Consider the following 13,261-nt stretch of genomic DNA (forward strand, 5'->3'; position numbering starts at 1 on the left):
TTAGTAACCCATTCTGAAGGGGGTTTTAATTCAAATAGAGGAATCATCTGGGGTGCAACAAGATTCATGCCATAGTCATGGGTGATAAAAGTGGTGAATTCAGATTGTGATGAGATGGATTTAACCATAGAAGGAGTATTCTTTTTATAGAACTTGACTACTGAGGACCACCATATGGAAATATTTTTACTATCATCATAAAAATCATCGTAACCATGTGTTTGCAAGCCTAACATCAAAGAATTTATAGCATTTGGATCTGTTAAAGCTATGGAGAAATTAGGAAAGCATGACCATGAAGCTCGAACATAGGCAAGGGTTCATTGACATCCACCAATTAAAGCCTTAGGAAAAGTTCTCCACCTTCGATAAAAAAAAAAAGAGAAAAAGGCAACATCTTGACCTTTTCGGTGCAGAGGCTAAATACCTATTTGGACATGGCCAAAATGTGCAAAATTATAGCCTGCTTTTCTGGCAGCGTCAAACTCATATTGATTTATAATATTCAGATAATGAAGGATATTATTATTAGAGGTTGTTTGTAGGACTTCCTCTTTGACCTTATATCTCCAGAAATGGATGGAGTCCAGTAATCCTAAATTCTTGTAAACATTTTTTGGGTCTATTTTTGGAAGATTCGAGGAATCATATGCAACATGATCTGAGAATAAATTAACAGACTTATCAAGAACTATAGATTTTGTAACATTTGATTTTCTTTTCCCAATATTTTCTTCTTCTTGTTCTTTTAGAATTCCTCAAATGACTTATCACCAAATTCATGACGAGAACTAGATGCAGATAAAGAATCCATAATAGCGTGAAGAAATACAAGTATAGCGGAAACTATTTGATTTATGCAACTTCAGAGTCAAAGACAGAAATCTTGAAAATATTTTGTACCAGATTTATCAGTATTACGATCGCAACCAAAGCAGGTTTAGCGGCTCCTATTGGAAAGAAGTTCTAATCTCCTAGTCTTCAAACACCATAGACACCATCCCTAGCTTGACAGGCAATAGACATTATCAAGACTCAAGCAAACTCAGATGTTCCCAATAGTATGCTCAAATGAAATGTAACTTGGCTCTGATACCATTTTATTACTCAACGAAAACTGCTAATTACAAAACACTCAAAGATTCAATATCTCCACCCAGAAATTACAAGACTTAGAAGAATAATACGATCGATCTCCAATGAGATGGACTATTGTGGCATTAAACAGATCAATATCCTTGAATAGCAAGAGAAATCTGTAGGCTGCCTAGCTCACAAAGCAGACTCAGTCTAAAGATCAACACAGACATCGATCAACTCAGACACCCATCCTAAAAGATCCGGCCACTTTAGGTTCTTCCCTATGCTCGCACATAGAGATGTAGGCTTCTCATATCTTTACTCTAGAATTCACCCGAATGCCTTCATCAGGGCATTCTACTTCCTTAAATAGTCGATTTCACGAAAAAAATATTTTCTCATGAAATCCATGACTCAAAAGTGGGATTCCTTCAGGTAATTTATCTGTGCAAGGAAATCGTCTTAAAAGAAGGATTTGATAGTCGCCTGTAAGGGTATCACAATCCTTACAATTATTATGTGACATAAAGAAAGTAAAATGTCAGGAATCATTGCTTTCGGGTAACATTAAAATGACATCCGCACAGAGATTCACAGACATACCTAGTACTAGGTGCAAGAGTGTACAAAATGGAGATTCTTTCACAAGGAACCCATGAAAGAAATGTCTAACACCATTGTCGGTTAGAAAGACTTTACAGTACAAAAAATGACACCTGTGGATGAGTATAATAGCTATGTCGGAAATGATCTATGAGATGTGTGGAAAAGAATTGGAACATAACTTCTTTTTCAGATTCCAAAATCTGATTTTCATGACCTTCTGGAGGTTGAAGAAAATTAACTTCTTCAAAAGGATTATTGTCCAGATCTAATTGTTGATGAAAGTCATTGTATTCCATTCTGGTTCCATCAGTACTTGAAGCAAGTTGTCTTGCATGAATCATGTGGGTCACAAACCAATGGGCATGATCGCATCTCCTCATTGCATTTAAGAAAGTAACATCTTTTATTTCAATGAGATCTTTGAGACTTTTATACAAAACTCTAGTATGGAGTGAGCCAGGTGCAGAAAAACCATCAATCTTTAATCGAGTGAACTGATAGGGCATTGTAAGGATAGCACTAAGACCGTAGATCTTCCACCAATCTTGAAACCAATTAGTGAAAGGATCTTCTTGATTCATTCTTGTTGTTGGCCAATCTTCATAGCTAAAGTCAAATTGGAGATGATAGAAGAAATTGGATGAGATATTTTCTAAATTCATTATTTGGAAGAAGGCAGACTTTTGTCTTTCTAGATCAAAATCAGTTCTTCTAAAAGGATTGTTGAACTATTTAATTGTTAGTTTGCAATTTCTAATCTTGTCGTCATCTTCATAATAAATTTCATAAGAAATATTTCCAATATGAGCCAAATAATCAAGTCCTTGAACAGCCAAATCATTTTCAACTTCTTGATCATCCCATGTCCAGAGATTGGGAATACCTTCTCTCCACCATATTTCCTTTACTGGGTACCATTCATCATCATGATCAAATAGCACAGTTAGACTAATATTGCTATATCTGAACCATCCATGAGTGGTTTCTATTTCAACACTATCTTTGCCTCTTCTTATGAAATTGTAGGATAAAGAATGAATAGAATTCTTCTCCAAGAATTCTCTAGATAGAATGTCAGCAAAATAATTCTTGTGGCCAGGGATGAATTAAATTTCAAAATTATATTGAATGAGTGTCATCATCCATCTTACCATTGTATCATCTTCGAAATCACGTTTTTGAATGGTGAATTTTAATGCCTGACAATCATTTTTTACTAAAAACTTTGTATAGATAACAAAGTCTTTGAATTTCTCAATCCCTAGACAGACTACTTTGAGTTCTTTTTTGAGGCTTGCCTAGTTTGTTTGAGTTGTTGACCATAATCCAAAGGCATATTGGCATATTTCTAGCAGATCTTTATTTCTCTCTAGATTTTCTTGGCAAAGAACAACTCCCCATCCAATATTACTAGCATCTTTCATGATTACCTACTTCCAGCTTTCTTGTATTAGACTTAAAGGCTGAATTCTACAGATCCTTTCCTTGATCCTCTCAACAACTTTAGTGCATTCTTCACTCCATGGGATAGGTTCTTTTTGTAACCTTTGATTCAAAATTTTCCTTTCTTGGGCACAATGTTGAAGAAATTTAGATACATAATTAAGGCTTCCTAGAAACCTCTGCAACTGTATTTTGTCTAAAATTTGATTAGGAAAATTATCAATAAAATCCAAAATCATCTGGATGACTTGGTAAGAGCCAAACTATATATTGTATCCTAGAAAGTCTATCATTCTCTTGAATAACTTCATCTTTGATTCAGAAAGAACTATTCCTTTTTCTTTTACTCTTTGGAGAAACATCTTCAAATGCTTAATATAGCTAGGAATATCTTCTGAATGAATTAAAATATCATCAATGTATTTCTTAAGAAAATCTTCCATACCTTCAAAGGTTTCATCCATGATGCGCTGAAAGGCCGAAGGGGCATTTATTAAGCCAAAATTCATTATATACCATTCAAAATGGCCTTCTGGTACTGAAAAAGCAGTCTTACATTTGTCTGATTCCTTGATCCCTACCTGCCAGAATCCTGATTTTAGGTCAAATTTAGAAAAAATCTTTGATTTAGAGGTCTGTGCCAAGATGGTAGATGGTTTTGGAAGAGGATAGGCATCATAGTCAAGTAAATTATTTAGAGGCTTATAATTTACTACTAGCTTGGGCTTTCCTCTTACTACTTCAGCATGTTTGTTAACATAAAATGCAAAGCAAGCTATTGGACTCTTCCTTTTCCTGATCAAACCTTTCTGTAAGAGTTCTTTAATCTCTTTCTTGCAGAGGATTAACTGCTCATGATTCATTGGAATGGCCTTTGACCTTCTGAGTTTTTCGTTAAAATCCTTTTTCAAAGGTAGCTCAACTTCATGCTTGTGTACATGCCAGAAGGCATTTGGATCTTCTGAACAACATTCCAAAAACTTATTTCTGAGATCCATTATTTCTTTATCAAATTTTCCTTGTTCAATGTTTTCATCTATCTTTAGGATTTCTTTCTTCTTTTCCATCTTTTCCAATTGATTCTCTAACCTTTCAATCCGTCTTATCCTATTAGGTGAACTTGAATTTATCAAAGGGAAAAACAATTCTTTACCTTCTAATTCCAGAAAATAGTCGAATCTCCTTGTTTGTTGGTCAAACTTTTCTCCATGTTTATGGAAATTTTGAAAGAAAGGTGTTCCCAAATACATTGCGCGATCCACACCTGTGACAATTGGATAAACAACTTTGATTCCAATGGATTCTGTGAGAAATATATCCACTGATACTTCTGAAGTGGTTCTGATATCTCCGTTGGTTGTTGTAACTTTTGGACAGCTTGTAGGTCTCAAGAGATGAGATTCTACAATAGAATTACTTACAATATTAAGCCTAGATCCAGTATCCATGAGAACTTTCCAGTATTCAAATATGGTACCAATCCTGGCTTTGATCTTAATACAATACATCACATCTCCAGTAATCTGGTTACATCCTAAACCACTTCGGTCTTCTTCTGTTTCTTCATCAGAATCCTGCTCATGAATTAATCTACTCCTTTGAATGGCTTCTGATGATAGATATAATTTTGTGTCTGTGCTGAGAAAACAGGTTGCATTGAACTAGATCCTTATTCATTTCCAGCTTTCATTCTTCTGATTTGACAGTCTTGATGACTTTCAATGCAAAGTCTTCTATTCTCCTTAACTGTCTTTCTTAGTTCCTTTATGGCTTTATGGATGTTGGGCAAGGTTTGTGGTAGATCTTCACCAAAATCCTCTTGCCAGAATTGTCTTGTCAAGGCTTCCACTGAGAATAGAGAAGCTAGTGGTACATATCCTCGGTTAGGATTATTCTGCTTTGTTGTTTTTGAATTTAGCTAATTTACCGGCAATTCCTTATACATTTGTTTTAATTGGGGATCTGTGGCTGCCATCATTTGTGCGAACAAATTTCTTGTTTGTTCTTCTGTCTCTCGCTCTTTCATCATATTTAGGGAATGACACTAGTAGACATCTGGATCGCTGCAATCACAATTATATTTGAAGCATTCCCCACAATGGGGATCATTACAGTATTCATTTTTAGAATCAGAAGTTTTAGAATAAGAAATAAATATATTTACATAATCTGATTCTTCTTCACTAGTGATTTCTTCACAGCTATCAGGCAAATTCAAATAATTTACCCTTCCAGATTTATTTATGTAGAAGACTTTTTTCTTACCTTTGTTTGGTTTATCTTTCTTTCTATATTTTTGTAAATCTGGACAATTTGGGGAAATACATCCTTTCTTGTTACAATGGTAGCATTTGACTTCTTTCTTTCTGGAGTATAGCTGTGTCTTTTTGTAGTCCTTAGGTTTTTCTGATGGATAATTCTTTTGCCAGAAAAATTCTTTGAATAGTGCTTCTTGTAAGCACTTTGTTTCATCCCCTCTGAATTTTTAGGGGTAGAAAGATGCCATTGTTTGCATAATTGTTGATAGCCATACGACTTTTTCGGATTTGTAGCTGCTCTATCAATCTTCATTTGTGAGCGGAGTTCAACAATTATTGCCTTAACTGCTTGCCTTATAGCTCCAAATTTATAGTCACCAATTTTTCTAGGCAATTTGGTGACAATGGCCTGTGAAACCCATAATGGTAAAGAAGAGATGAATATGCGAAGAATGTTCACTAAAAAAGTTAGTGGATTTGTAAGAGTTTGATGAAGGATCGTTTTTCAATAACTCAATAGAATTAGAAACATTCAAAACTTGTTTTTTAATAACATCAAGACTGGAATTGACTTCGACAATTTCTTTTCCATGAACTATAGCTACATCAACTATCTTTTTTTCTGTGGATATACTGTTCTTATCCAAACTTTCAGCTATATGTTTATCATTTCCTTCTAAAGTCTTGACATTATCATTCAAACAAACTAAAGCATAATCCTACTTTTGCAACATTCTATTCATTAAGTCTTTCAGAATGTTATTCATTTCTTCTATGGATTTATGTCGGTTTCTCAGATATTTTCCCAAACTAGAAAGAGAAAGATTAGTCCAGTTTGTGGTAAGGACAGAGTGTTTTACCGAGTCCTCTGTCTGAATTGGGAAAATTTTGAAGATTTTCCCATCATTTTTTCTGATAACAAAATTTTTCCATGGTGGAAAATCATTGTCAATTTCATAGATCTGTCCATCAAAAAGTTCCCATTTATGTTTTGCAGGGGAACCAGATCTAATCATGTATACTTGCAGACAACTGCAGATATCTCTTATTAGTTTTTCTCCTTTTTTCCTTATAGCCTGCAAATCTCTTGTCAGGTTAGGTTTGGATAACATGCTTTGTATTGTTGGAGAAAATTCTGGAGTTACAAGAGGAGATCGATTATTAATGGGATTGGATTCCATTTTTTCTGCTACAAAATTATCAACATTTAGAATTCTCTTCTGGCTAGCATGATTTAGGGAATTTTTCCTCAAACATTCCTCTATCCAATTAGAGGAAGGATAATACCACTCATAGAAGGAAATCCTTTGATTGTTGGATTTCATCCATTTTTTCCATTCCTCATTTTTCTGACTATTGAAATTTTTCCTTTCTTCTTTAGGTAGCAGTCTGAGTTCTTCAACATATATGTTTCCAGATTTATGAGTGAAAATGTCCCAGTTAAACATTTTCTTCTTCCATTGATTGTCAGGATCATATGGACTGATCCATTTATAGATTTTCAGAAAGGGAGAAATTTCATTGTCTGAAGGAATTTCCACATGCCTTGGAATTTTATTTTTGGGAGTTTTTCCTTACGATGGAATTTCTGATCCATCCATAAATCCTAAACCCTAATGGCAGTTTTTCTGTTTTGATTGAATAATTATTTCTTCATGAATGTTGAAGAAATTTGTCCTGGTATATTCTTCTTCAGATTTACTTTTATCTAGTATAAAAGTAATCATATTTATCCTCCTCCTGTCTTCTTCAAAATTGCCATGTCGATTTGGTGGTTGTGAAGAGAATTGACAGAAGGTTTTAGAATAATGAGGATGGTCACAGACAACAACTAGGGAGTTAGTGGGGGAAGCAATTTCACTCAGGACTAGTTTTTTACAGTGTTTAGAAATGTAGGATGAATTGATAATGTGGGAGTTGTATTTACAAATGTAGAAATATTAATAGAAGGTCCACCATGCTCGGTTCGCGACTCTGGAAAGTTGGTATGGACATTACCATCTCTAGTAGTAAAGATTGTGGAAGAATTTACTGGAGATGGTTGAATTGGTTTTCTAATTTATTCCCATTTAGTAACCCATTCTGAAGGGGGTTTTAATTCAGATCGAGGAATCATTTGGGGTGCAATAAGATTCATGCCATAGTCATGGGTGATCAAAGTGGTGAATTCAGATTGTGATGAGATGTATTTAACCATAGAAGGAGTAGTCTTTTTATAGAACTTGACTACTGAGGACCACCATATGGCAATATTTTTATTATCATCATCAAAATCATCATAACCATGTGTTTGCAAGCCTAACATTAAAGCATTTATAGCATTTGGACCTATTAAAGCTATGGAGAAATCAGAAAGTATGACCATGAAGCTGGACCATAGGCAAGGGTTCCTTAACATCCACCAATTAAAGCCTTAGGGAAAGTTCTCCACCTTCAATCAAAAACACAAGAGAAAAAGGCAACATCTTGACCTTTTCAGTGCAGAGGCTGAATACCTATTTGGACATGGCCAAAATGGGAAAAATTATAGTCTGATTTTCTGGAAACGTCAAACTCATATTGATTTATAATATCAAAGAATGAAGGATATTATTATTAGAGGTTGTTTACAGGACTTCCTCTTTGACCTTATATCTCCAGAACTAGATGGAGTCGAGTAATCCTAAATTCTTGTAAACATTTTTCGGGTCTATTCTTGGAAGAGTCCAGGAATGAGATGCAACGGGCTCTGAGAATAAATTAACAGACTTATCAAGAACTATAAATTATGTAACATTTGAGTTTCTTTTCCTAATATTTTCTTCTTGTGTTCTTTTAGAATTTCCCCAAATCACTTATCACTGAATTCATGATGAGAGCTAGATGCATATAAAGAATCCATAATAGCGTGAAGCAATACAAATATAGTGGAAGCTATTTGACTTATCCAACATCAGAGTAAAAGATAGAAATCTTCAAAATACTGTGTACCAGATTTATCAGTATTACGATCGCAAACAGAGCAGGTTTCGCGGCTCCTCTTGGAAAGAAGTTCTAATCTCCTAGTCTTCAAACGCCATAGATGCCACCCCTGACTTTATAGGCAACAGAAATTATCAAGAATCAAACAAACTCAGATGTTCCCAACAGTATGCTCAAACGAAATTCAACTTGGCCCCGATACCATTTTATTACTGAACGAAAACTAGTAATTACAAAAACACTCAAAGATTAAATATCTCCACTGAGAAATTACAAGACTTAGAAGAAGAATACGATTGATATCCTTTAATTCTACCAGAAGGATTATTGGTGGGTTGGAAGGTTCTTTAGACTCATGGTTAAAATCTAAGACATTGAAAGATCATGCTCTATTAAATACATGGGAAAATTCACAGGTTTTACATGTAGATGGAAGTGTGTACATGAACCTACAACATCACTCCCTGTAAACAATATGATTGGTTGTTTACTCTATGGAATTACTGTAAATTTCATTGGGTTTCCACAAATTAACAATGACTTAACTGATATTACTTTGGTTTCTATGAAACTCCATAATATGCAGCATTTTGATGAATATTTTAATGAGTTCCTACACAGGTTGCATACTCTATCTCCTGAACTCATTCTTGAACCAAAATGGAAAGAAATATTCATCTCTTCTTTACCATTATGGGTTTCACAGGCCATAGTCACCAAATTGCCTAGAAAAATTGGTGACTATAAATTTGGAATCAAGCATAAAACCAATTCGACCATCTCCAGTAAATTCCACCACAATCTTTACTACCAGAGATGGTAATGTCCATACCATCTTTCTAGAGGCGTGAATCGATCATGGTCGACCTTCTGTTAATATTTCTACATATGTAAATACAACTCCCACATTCTCAATTGATCCTACATTTCTAAACACTATAAAAAAACTAGTCCTGAGTGAAATTGCTTCCTCCACTAACTCCATAGCTGCTTTCTGTGACCATCCTCATTGTTCTCAAACCTTCTGTCAATTCTCTTCGCAACCACCAAATCCACATGGCAATGTTGAAGAAGACAGGAGGAGGATAAATATGATTACTTTTATACCAGATAAAAGTAAATTTAAAGAAGAATATACCAGGACAAATTTCTTCAACATTCATGAAGAAATAATTATTCAATCAACACAGAAAAACAGCCATCAGGGTTTAGGATTTACCAATGGATCAGAAGTTCCATCGTACAGAAAAATCCCAAAAATAAAATTCCAAGGCATGTGGAAATTCCTTCAGACAATGAAATTTCTTCCTTTCTAAAAATCTATAAAGGGATCAGTCCATATGATCCTGACAATCAATGGAAGAAGAAAATGTTTAACTGGGACATTTTCACTCATAAATCTGAAAATAGATATGTTGAAAGAACTCAGATTGCTACCTAAAGAAGAAAGGAAAAATTTCAACAGTCAGAAAAATGAGGAATGGAAAAAATGGATGAAATCCAACAAACAATGAATTTCCTTTTATGAGTGGTATTATCCTTCCTCTAATCAGATAGAGGAATCTTTGAGGAAAAATTTCCTAAATCAGGCTAGGCAAAAGAGAATTCTAAATGTTGATAATTTTGTAGAAGAAAATATGGAATCCAATTCCGTTACTATTCCATCTCCTCTTGTGACTCCAGAATTTTATCCAAAAATACAAAGCATGTTATCCAAACCTAACCTGCCGAGAGATTTGAAAGCTATAAGGAAAAAAGGAGAAAAACTAATAAGAGATATCTGCAGTTGTCTACAAATAAACATGATTAGATCTGGTTCCCCTGCAAAAAATAAATGGGAACTTTTTGATGGATAGATCTATGAAACTGACAATGATTTTCCACCATGGAAAAATGTTGTTATCAGAAAAAATGATGGGAAAATCTTCAAACATTTCCAATTCAGACAGAAGACTTGGTAAAAGACTCTGTCCTTGCCACAAACTGGACTAATCTTGCTCTTTCCATTTTGGAAAAATATTTGAGAAACCGACATAAATCCATAGAAGAAATGAATAACATTCTAAAAGACTTAATGAATATAAATTTTCAAAAGCAATATTATGCTTTGGTTTGTTTGAATGATAATGTCAAGACTTTAGCAAAAAATGATAAACATATAGCTGAAAGTTTGGATAAGCTCTGAATATCCACAGAAAAAAAAAGATAGTTGATGCAACTATAGTTCATGGAAAAGAAATTGTTAGAGTCAATTCCAGTCTTGATGTTATTAAAAACAAGTTTTGAATGTTTCCAATTCTGTTGAGTTATTGGAAAAGAAGCCTTCATCAGACCCTTACAAATCCACTACTTTGTTTAGTGAACCTTCTTCGCAGATGCCCTACACTATTTCTGGTTCAGTATCAAGTCTCATAAAGGAGCCTGTAGTAATAGAGTTTCCCAAACCAGGAACCTCTTATCCTCATAGTCTTTTTGCTTCCCCAAGTTATTTTGGACATCTAAAATCCAATCCCATAACTTCCTCACATTCTAGTACATCAACTAGTTCTTCCCTAACAGAATGGATCAAGCTGAAGAAATTAGAGGAAGAAAATGTAAAAGAAGAAGAAACAGGAAGAAAATAGTGGTATGATGAAGAAGGAAAGAAGATATCGGTCTGCATAAGATAGAAATAGATTATGAAGAACCTTCCTTAGAAAAACTTGAGGATTATGTACAGAAATTTCTCCTCGAGACAAAGCTCAATTTGACATCCCTGAAGACAATACGGTCCATGAAACCACATCCCAATCTACCTGGAATTCTACCTGGAGTCGTGCCCTAAACAGAAGAGATTTGATGAAATCAGAATATCACAAATATTGGTCTGCATCCTCCACATACTCGTCGAATATAGATAATTGCATTGAGGCATAAGTTTTGTCAGTCATGCATTCTATGCTTGTTTGTTATAGAACCTATTTGGCTGATGACATTGGACCCATTAATTCTACCAGAAGGATTATTGGTGGGTTTGAAGGCTCTTTAGACTCATGGTTAAAAGCCGAGACATTGAAAGATCCTGCTATGTTGAATACATGGGAAAATTCACAAGTTCTAAATGCAGATGGAAGTGTGTACATGGACCATATAACATCACTCCTTGTAAACAATATGATTGGTTGTTTACTCTATGGCATTACTGTAAATTTCATTGGGTTTCCACAGATTAACAATGACTTAACTGCTATTACTTTGGTTGCTATGAAACTCCATAATGTGCAGCATTTTGATGAATATTTTAATGAGTTCCTACATAGGTTTCATACTCTATCTACTCTATGAGTTCCTAAAGGCAATAATTGTTGAACTCTGCTCACAAATGAAGATTGCTAGAGCAGCTACAAATCCGAAAAAGCCACATGGCTATCAACAATTATGCAAACAGTTGCATCTTTCTCCCCCTAAAAATTTAGAGGGGAAGAAACAAAGTTCTTACAAGAAGCACTCTTCAAAGAATTTTTCTAGCAAAAGAATTATCCATCAGAAAAAACCTAAGGACTACAAAAAGACACAACTATACTCCAGAAAGAAAGAAGTCAAATGCTACCATTGTAACAAGAAAGGACATATTTCCCCAAGTTGTCCAGATTTATAAAAAGACAGAAAGAAAGATAAACCAGACAAAGGTAAGAAAAAAGTCTTCTACATAAATAAATTTGGAAAGGTAAATTATTTGAATTTGCCTGATAGTTGTGAAGAAATCACTAGTGAAGAAGAAATAGATTATGTAAATAGATTTACTTATGATTCTAACACTTCTGATTCTGAAAATGAATATTGTAATGATCCTCATTGTGGGGAATGCTTCAAAGATAATTGTGATTGCAGCGATCCAGATGTCTGCCAGTGTCATTCCCTAAATATGATGAAACAGCCAGAGACAGAAGAACAAACAAGAAATTTGTTCACACAAATGATGGCAGCCACAGATCCCCAATTAAAAGAAATGTATAAGGAATTGATGGTAAATCAGCTAAATTCAAAAACAGCAAAGCAGAATAATCCTAACCAAGGATATGTACCACCAGCTTCTCTATTCTCAGTGGAAGCTTTGACAAGACAATTTTGGCAAGAGGATTTTGGTGAAGATATACCACAAACCTTGCCCAGCATCCATAGAGCCATAAAGGAACTAGGAAAGACAGTTAAGGAGATTAGAAGAATTTCCATAGAAAGTCATCAAGACTGTCAAATCAGAAGAATGAAAGCTGGAAATGAACAAGGATCCAGTTCAACGCAACATGTTTTCTTAGCACAAACACAAAATTATATCTATCATCAGAAGCCATTCAAAGGAGTGGAAATTCATGAGCAGGATTATGATGAAGAAATGGAAGAAGACCAAAGTGGTTTAGGATGTAACCAGATTACTGGAGATGTGATGTATTGTATTAAGCTCAAAGTCAAGATTGGTATCAGATTTGAATATTGGAAAGTTCTCATGGATACCGGCTGCAGGCTTAATATTGTAAGTAATTCTGTTGTAGAATCTCATCTCCTGAGACCTACAAGCTATCCAAAAGTTACAAAAGCCAGCAAAGATATCAAAACCACTTCAGAAGTATCAATGGATATATTTCTTATAGAATCCAATGGAATCAAAGTTGTTTGTCTAATTGTCACAGGTATGGATTGCGTAATGTATTTGGGAACACCTTTCTTTCAAAATTTCCAAAAACATGGAGAAAGGTTTGACCAACAAACAAAGAGATGCAAGGATATTCATCTATTAAATGCCACAGTAGTCCATCTCAGTCGAGATTGATCGTATTATTCTTCTAACTCTTCTAATTTCTCAGTGGAGATATTGAATCTTTTAGTGTTTTTGTAATTACTAGTTTTCGTTCAATAACAAAATGGTATCAGAGGCA

This window comes from Pinus tabuliformis, chromosome 8 (assembly GCF_031772625.1).
Source record: "Pinus tabuliformis cultivar Carrire ecotype Pingquan chromosome 8, CPIR1, whole genome shotgun sequence".
NCBI classification, from domain to species: Eukaryota; Viridiplantae; Streptophyta; class Pinopsida; order Pinales; family Pinaceae; genus Pinus; species Pinus tabuliformis.